Source organism: Telopea speciosissima, chromosome 4 (genome assembly GCF_018873765.1).
Source record: "Telopea speciosissima isolate NSW1024214 ecotype Mountain lineage chromosome 4, Tspe_v1, whole genome shotgun sequence".
NCBI lineage: Eukaryota > Viridiplantae > Streptophyta > Magnoliopsida > Proteales > Proteaceae > Telopea > Telopea speciosissima.
The window spans coordinates 8,709,935-8,718,655 of NC_057919.1; the positions used below are offsets into that span (position 1 = coordinate 8,709,935).

The window sequence follows — 8,721 nt, forward strand, 5'->3', positions numbered from 1 at the left end:
GAGAGAAAATGGTCGAGCTCCGAGTTGTAAAACTTTTTCTAGCGATTAATGCTTTATTACTTTGGTGATAAGAGTCTACTTGCATACACGAACATACTCTGATGTTACCAACAATCCAAGCTATTTGGACAGACGAGCAGCTTTAATGTCAATAAGAATGTAATTAGATAAAGCAGCAAATGGACGGTGTATGTGTTGTGCAACCTGTCCAGTGTCCATGCCCTACCCTATAGATCTTGTCAATTTCTACATCTGTTCATTACAATGATGTTACTGGTAGGTCAATCAAGTTTCAAAATGTCAAAGGTCGGTCAATAAAATAAATTCCACTATTAGAGTTAGTGGGATAAGGACAATTGTAACCGTGAAATGCTCAATACCAACACCACCATTGGAGTGGGAAATAATCAAGAACATGCGAGCACACTATTTGGTAACTGCCAAAGAGAGTGCAATTAAAGAACTCCCAACGGAGATGCTATCCTCACAAGTATAAAAATCAGAATCTAAGAAGTGAGGACACCCCAAACTTTGGCAAAATATCAACTTTTCCTCTGATGCTAAATCTAAAGTTAAAATATCCATTTTACCCTTTAATAATTTCAATAAAAAACTCTTATTCCATATATTGTATATTTACAGGGGTGATACCTTAAAAGTCTTTTTAACAAAGATTGGGCACCCCAGGTGTTCTTTACCCAATAAATACCAAGTTTAGGTATTAGCCAATAACATTGTAACATGTTGAACAAATTCTAAAAACAAAAAATAAAAAAATAAAAGGGAAAAAGGGTTCATGTACGGTCCAATATGGGATCCAACTATTCTTTAAAATGAAAAAAAAAACTTTATTCGGGAGTGTGGCCTATGCCCGCACTCTCATTAGTCTATATTTCTCCTCCCCATATGAAAAGACACTTATGTCCCTTTACTTTGAGGGGGAAAGAGATAGGCAAATGGAAATGCTGGTGTAGGCCACACTCTCGGACAGAAAATGCTTCCCATTCTTTAAATAAGGGGAGGGGGGATTGGTCAGTTCGAACCATGGTTCTAAGTATAGGTATTGTATCGCCTGTATCGGTAGCATGGTACAAACATGAGGTAAAATGGTTAGAATACTCATTTTTAAAGAAAATTCAGGGATAATTTTATTCGATACAGCCGATCCATGCCGATACCACATCGGTATCATATCGGTTGTGCGGGTTGCCAATACCATGCACTAAAACCATGCTTCGAACCCACTATTGTCTCCATTCCACATCTTGTGTGTTACCGTCCATAAAACCTTTGACCATTAATAAATTAGGGGAAAAAGAACACTACCTGGTCATGCGCTTAGCGCGGCGACCACGCTTGGACACAAAACCACCTTAGGGTACCTGAAAATGATCATCTTGCCCCATGTAAAGGTGGATTTTTTGGGACATCTCAAGGGGGTTCTGTGTCTAGACGTGGTCACCACACAAGGCGCACGACTGGGTAACGTCTGTTCCCCATAAATTACTTCCAAGGCATCACATAGTTTGAGAGAGAGAGAGTGACCAGCAGAGGAGAACCAAAGGACTTAATGATAGAATTTTTATCCTCTCCTGTTACAGCACGGTGCTGTAACGCATCGTGCGGCAGCTGCAGAGGCCATGTACACCATGTAGGGCCCGCTATGCCACATGACCTTTGTAGCGCCGCGTGATGCGTTACAGTACCGTACTGTAACATGAGAGGATAACAATACCTTAATGATAATACATTTATGGAAATATCCTAATGACAATACATTTATATTACTAGGTATGTAATTAATTTCTAAGCAAGTTGGGTGGTGAGATGGAGACGGGTGATGAAGGTGTTGGTAATAGAAGCGAAGTAGAGTTGGTTGCGGATCTTGAGGCCAGTGGTGATGACTTGCAAACCTGGTACAGAAAAGAGCTCAATGGCTTCTCCTTTCAAATCGACGGGCATCAGTCCCCCGTTACCCTGCAAATATAAGAATGGGTCTCACCACTCTTTCCAACATCCACATCGCCTTCCGGACTGCTGGGTATCTCATTAGTGCATCCCAGAAGACCGTCCTTCCCTGCCAGTCCACCACATTGATAAGTTATTGTAAAATCTGAATCAATCCAAATAATATAAAAGGAAGTAGTTTTCTGTCTGTTATAGCACTCCCATGTGTCTATCTCTCTCCTCCTTAAAATAAGGGGACAGAGGTGCCTTCTCAAATGGAGAGGAGAGGAGTTGAGTCAGGTGGTGAGGTCGTCATTTCCGGTCCCTTATGAGAGAAATCTACGAACCTAATCGGACAAGGAACCTGAGAGGAATTAAGTCCGACAGAGACAGACTCATGGGAGTGCTGGTGTAGACCACACTCTCGCACGGTTATTTTTCCCTAATAAATATAATATTAGGCACCTACTGGTGTAATAAGTAAGGAAGAAGTACAGTTTTAAGTATGCAGACTCTAGACTCTGGACTCTGGACCATTTCATAGGAGAGAAACAAATAATTTTTTGATAATTTTTGGGGAAAGGTTTTCTAGCCGGTAGGTAGGGTACATTAGCATCCCTGTGTCTATCTTCCTCCTTCAAACATGAAATGACTTTGTTGCCCTCCCATGTACGCTACGTTTTGATGCACCTCATCGAAAAAAAAAAAAAACGCTACTTAGTTGTGTGGCTCTTACACCAAACACATAAGAGCATGCAAAAGTACCACTCTACCCCCCCCCCCCCCATGAAATAAAAATTCATATCTTTGTCGATGCCCTATGTGCATTCTCATCTCATTGGCCCCCGTGCTGGTGCAGACACTACACAACCAAATAACGATCTCTTGTCATCTTTTTAAAGAGAGAATTAATATTTATAAAATAAGTATAACAGGGTGTAGAGTACCTGCTTGCTTAGAGAACCCTCTCTCTATATATAATTAGGGAGTGGGATAGGCACACTACCCAAGTATGGTAACCTAGTGGGCAACACCAATGGGGCACGGGATAGGGCATCATATAAGAAGCTGGGGAGTTATTTCAAAGGGGGGGGGGGGGGGGGATGGGATGGGATGGGATGGGATGGGATGGGGGGGGGGGAAGAGAGATTAGACACAAAGGGTGCTAGCTTGCGGTACACCCACAATGTGCCCTGACTTTTCCCATATAATTATATATTGAGGATCAAGTTTTTCTTATGGCAAGGTGAATGGGAATCCATTCACCATGGGGCTTTAGATGTGCACGGGAGGGTACTTTGGGAATCATACTAAAACCCATAGGGGTTTGTGAATCCTAAGATGGTTTGGTGAAATTTCACTATGTGGTGAAGGAAAACTTTCTCTATTTATATATTGTTCAAGTACCACAACTGGATGAGTGAATTACCGTGACTAATGCAATCCAATAGCGGCCCTCTCCATCGTATCGGATATTGTCTGGTAAACCAGGCAAATTGTCGATGAAGTTCTCCACGCTTCCTTTCTTTTCACCTTGGATGTGATATTTGCTACATCTTCGCCTGCCCAGAAATGGAATCTTACATTAGGAATTAGAGGCAATGGCACTTCATGATTTTACAAAAATAAGCTTTCCCTCACTAGTCACTATCTTAAAAATTTTACCATGTAGAATTCTGACCATTTGATAATAAGCCACTCATCAAGTTTTAGACTCTACTTCAATCATTTATGAAGATAATTGCTAAGTAGTTTCCCTGCCAATAGGTAATAGGCGTCCCAAGAGGTCATGGGTTCCACTATCATGAGGGAGGGGCTTGGGGTGGTTAAATATAATATAAAAAGAAAAAAAAGAAAAGACGCATGCACCCAGTGCACGAGGCTCCTGCCAATGCGAGATGGGGTTTAGATATCATATATATTTTTTTATCAAATTTTTTTCTTAATCATTTATTTATTTGAATAAAAACTTGACATATGAGTAGAGGACCTAGGATTTGCGATCCAAACCCATATGTCATCTGACAAATTTTTAGACCTCCCTAATATACTTTGACCTAGTAACTAATAATTATACAAAAACAATTCTCAGTTTTTTTGTTTTTTTTTTTTTTTTGGGTGGGGTGGGGGGAGGTGTCAACACTGTTACAAGTTCAACCATAAAATAAAATCCTATGACGTATGTATCTAGGGAATGGTCGCTTGAAAGTGAATCACCCCTAGATACATCTATTCCATTTTATTTTAGATCTATTCCGAATATACAGATTTGCTGAAGATTCAAAACCTTTCTTCTTTTCTTTCTTTCTAAAAGAAAAAAAATGTTCCCCACTCCATAACCCATGAACCCCCCCCCCTTCTCCCCCTCCATTGGGTGAGATTCAAACCATGTTCTTGGCTATTAACATTTGGAGACCTTAACAGTTCCCACCAAACCAAGGTAGCACCTGAATTCACAGTTAGGTTGTGAGCTAATCAATCGTCAGTCATAATAATCTAAGTACACCTCTACATAACTTCCTCAGCTCTCAAATGTCTAACAATGGATGTGGTAAAATCAACAGTTAGGCTGTGTTTGATATGTATCTTGCAATAGAATCTGGGTATACAACCCATTCTGAAGCAAGAAAGCAGCAAAAAACTGAATTTTAGAATGCCTTGTAGACCCATAGAATCTATTCCAAGACTGTGACTTACAACACTAATTCGCAGAAGATGAGGAAATCCTGGTCGATCGGGCGAGAGGGAAACCCCATTGGCGAAGTAGAGATGGCGTGCCAACTCTTTGGTCTTATTGATGGATGGATCGAAGCTCATCAACCTACCATAGGGCCTACCTTCGAGCATGTCCATCATACAATCTTCAAGATTATACTTATACGATGCGTCCGTGAAGTATATCACTCCATCTCTTCCCACATCTATGCCGTCCGTTAGCCTGAATTTTAATCCCTCCGCTTCGTCTGTCAACACTTCAACCTTTGGAGTTTCTTGTCCCTCTCTGCTACTCACCCTCAATAGGCCCTGCAAAAATCATGCACTGGTTCTTCGTTGGAATATTAATCATGGCAGCGTTTGGTTTGCATTCTCAGATGATAAAAATAAATAGTTGTTTTTATTTCTTGAGAATGTAAAATCAACCTAGAATGTATTTCAAGAATACATATCAAACACTGCTTAAGTATGATATAGAGCTAATTTAATTTAACGTTACAATATTAGAGAATCCAATACAGACCTTGTAAGCATCAACGACGATAAGTTGTTTGTTGGGTCCGAAAGCCAAACCAAGCGGTCGACCGCCAGTGAAAGCCTAGTTTTCGACCTGAACTAGGGCTTTCTCATCAGCCGATTTAGACACGTTCAAACGCTTAATCCAACTATCGCTGCAACCTGTGTATAGGAGTCCTGTCTCGGAGTCGTAAGCAAGGTCTTCGGGGCCTGGTAGGTTACCCTCCCCGATAAGCTCCACCGATTCTAGCACTCCACCATATAGCTCCGCCGGCACAATGGGTGGTCTAGATAACCCATGTTCCGGTAGCGAGGTAGGATCGAATTCAGCGAGTCGGTAGAGCAAATCTGCGACGGCCACTGGCGCTATCAGCACCAGTAATACGGTGATGGTTTTAGAAATGGCCATATGGTAGCGATGGAATATTTGGATTGGAGACTGCAACATCGGTGGTTATAATTATGGTATGGGAATGGGAATGGGAATATCTCCTCCTCGTTCTGGTCGCTGCCGGCTGGCGAATGCCGATAGAGTTGAGTTTTTATTTATAGGAAAATGGTTTGTGTCACTACTCATTAGGTTGGGGCCTATGGATTGAGAGTGAATTGTATCCACTAGGAGGAGGAAGGTTCGGATTGCAGAACGCAGAGGTGTAAACGGATGGTCGAAAATCCGAATTCGATCCACATCCGAATCCGTTTAGAGGTATCCGAATTCGACCAAGAAATATTCGAATCCGATTACATCCAATCCGTATCCGAGCCGAATCCGATCCGTTTACAGGCCTACTCTAGAGGGAGGCAGGAGGCTTATGATTTGTTATGGATGGCTCGTACAGAGTGCGAGAAGCATATAGAAATGAATTTGAGCAAATCAATGCGGGAGAAGACAAGAAAATAAATATGGTGGAGTCCATTTCTCTATTCGATGAAATGGAGTAAAAGGAGGGATAGATAAATGGAGACGATAATTTTTGGAAGTGCCATGTATAATAAATACTGTGCGGGTGGGGTCCATTCCTCCTACTAAATGAAATGGAGTAAATGGAACGATAGATAAATAGAGATGATAATTTTCTGGGTGTGAGCATTTGCCAAGTGCCATGTATAATAGAAACCTTTAATTAGAGAATTAGTATATCTTTTTTAAGTGTGCAACAGAGGAAGAGGAGAGAGAGATAGTATATCTTTTTTAAGTGTGCAAAAGAGAGAGAGAGAGAGAGAGAGAGAGAGATTTTTTAGGGAAAAAGAAAAAATTAGGAGCCCACAAAATTAACGCCAGCAACTTCTGAAATATAACTCATATGTGTTGATGCTCGTACGCGAGCTTTCATTGGACCTAACGCTGGTGCAGGGGCTACACAACCAAGCAGTGATTTCTTGCCATTTTTTTTAAAATGCTTCAACTGATTACTAGTTGTTACAATCTAGTATGAATCCTTTGGATGAACATCCAGAATAACTATTCTAGAGGTATATCTAGAAAATTATCTCCTCCAGTCCGTGCCCTGCTCAGTTCCCTAGTTCCTCTAATAGGGGGGTGGTGGACTCCATCCGAACAGAGTGTTTGGGCAGGGGTAGGATGGTCATTCTAGACCCCCTTGTTAGAGGAACTAGGGAATTGGGCCGAATAGAGAACTGGAGGGGATAAAAGATCCAATGTATCCAAAGGATGGCATGTGGCAATCTAAATACCGGTTACCTCGTCTTCCCTTCATGATATTTTTAATTTTTTTTTATTAAACACTGCCCTCCCTTTTTCTCTCCTAACTTATCCCTCTATAGTCTTTCTCTTCTAACTTATCCCTCATCTTCTTCTACTTCTTCTGCAAAGTTGTGAATAGGGGGTGAGCACATATGGTGATGGGGTGGGGGCCGGAACGGCTGTAGGGATTGGTGCGGCAGGAAGAACAGGGTGTGAGGCAGGAAGAAGAATAAGGGATGGGTGGGTCTTGGGGGAAGAACAAGGGCTGGGTTGCGTATGGGGATGGTGGGACAAGGGAGGAGGGAGTGAGGGATAGGGGCGGGGTGGGCACAGGGTTGGGGCTGAGGACAATGAACATGGAAGAAAATGAGTTCGGTTCCTCTGCATACAACCAGGTGAACGTACATGTGAGAGCCAACCACCTGTCCTATTTTTGCTATTTACAAGGGGAGGAGGGGTTTATATAGAAAAAAAATTAAAATGTGATTGGCTCTGAGATGTACGTTCACCTATTGGTACATGTAGTTGATCCTTTCTTGAAGAACAAGGGGTAGCGGTAAGGGTGTCAAATGGTGCGGTTTTGATTATACGGTGCGGTTTCGGTTCGGTGCACATTTTGCAAGGTAGAAATCAAAATCGCACCGAATAAGAATCACCCAAAATCAAAATCGTTTTATATGCGGTGCGATTTTCGCGGTTTCTATTCAGTTTTTATTATACGGCTAACAACCGGTTTACATGCGGTTTGCCCTACCAGTTCACATATGGTTTCAACTTTGTACCCTTTAATTCTATCATCCATTTCCTTGTTTTGTGGGAGAAATTGTATATTTCATAAACAAATTAGAATACAATTAACAAATCAGAATATCACTAATAAAACCTTATAATTAATAGTCAACTTTCCACCTTTGTACCCTTTAATTCAATTAACCCATTTCATAAACAAATCAGAATATAAGCAATCAACATAGAATCCTATAAAAAATTAACACCGAGCATTAAATAAAAGATCTTGATCTTATTCAAAAGATGATTCCATAAGGTTTCCAACACCACCAAAATCAAGCAAACAAAAGAAGTTCTAATCATCAACATGATTGAATAATCTAATATTCTATAATGTTATGCTTCCAAGCTCCATTCTCAATCCAACCGTCCATAATTAACCATAGACATTCTACAAAGATGCATCCACATCACTTTAATTTGCATTCTTTAGCTTCTTCTAAGAGTTCCAACGCAACAAAGATGAGCTTAGATGTTCCCGTTTCCACCCATTAGAATTTTCTGCTTCAGAGATTCCAACACCTCTCTGTTATGCAAAGTGAATGTAAATTTTTCTTGTTAATTTCTTAAGTGTAATAAAAGATAAATGAAGAAATCGTAAGTTGGTACCTATACTGAACAAGCTAACTCTCCACAGGTATTATACATTAGTTATGGACTCTTGGATTCTATCCGGTTCTATTCGGTTCAAAATTGGAGGTTAACCGACGGTTATCCGGTTCTAAACCGAACCGAACCAGATAGAGAACATGTGAAATCAGAATCGCACCATTTTTTTGCAGTCCGATTCAATTCGATCGTAAACGACCGGTTCCGATTTTGGTATTCGATTTCGGTTTCATTTTGACACCCTTAGGTAGCGGGAGAAGGGAGTGAGGAACAGACAAGGTGGGTTAGGTTTCAACGGAGTTGGCATAGAACAAGGAACGGTAACAGTGGAGGGAGTAGGAGGGCTGGTCAGAGGTGGGGCTAGCAAGAGAGGGGTGCGGGTGGAAGTGGGGTGGGAGTTGCAGAAGAAAAACTAAAAATTATGATAGAATAAAGGAAAA

General features: G+C 41.1%; 1 pseudogene; it reads right to left on the reverse strand.

Annotated features, from left to right (window-relative positions):
• Positions 1-1,798: 1,798 nt before the first annotated feature.
• On the reverse strand, positions 1,799-5,587 carry LOC122658282 (annotated as a pseudogene).
• Between the last annotated feature and the right edge of the window lie 3,134 nt (positions 5,588-8,721).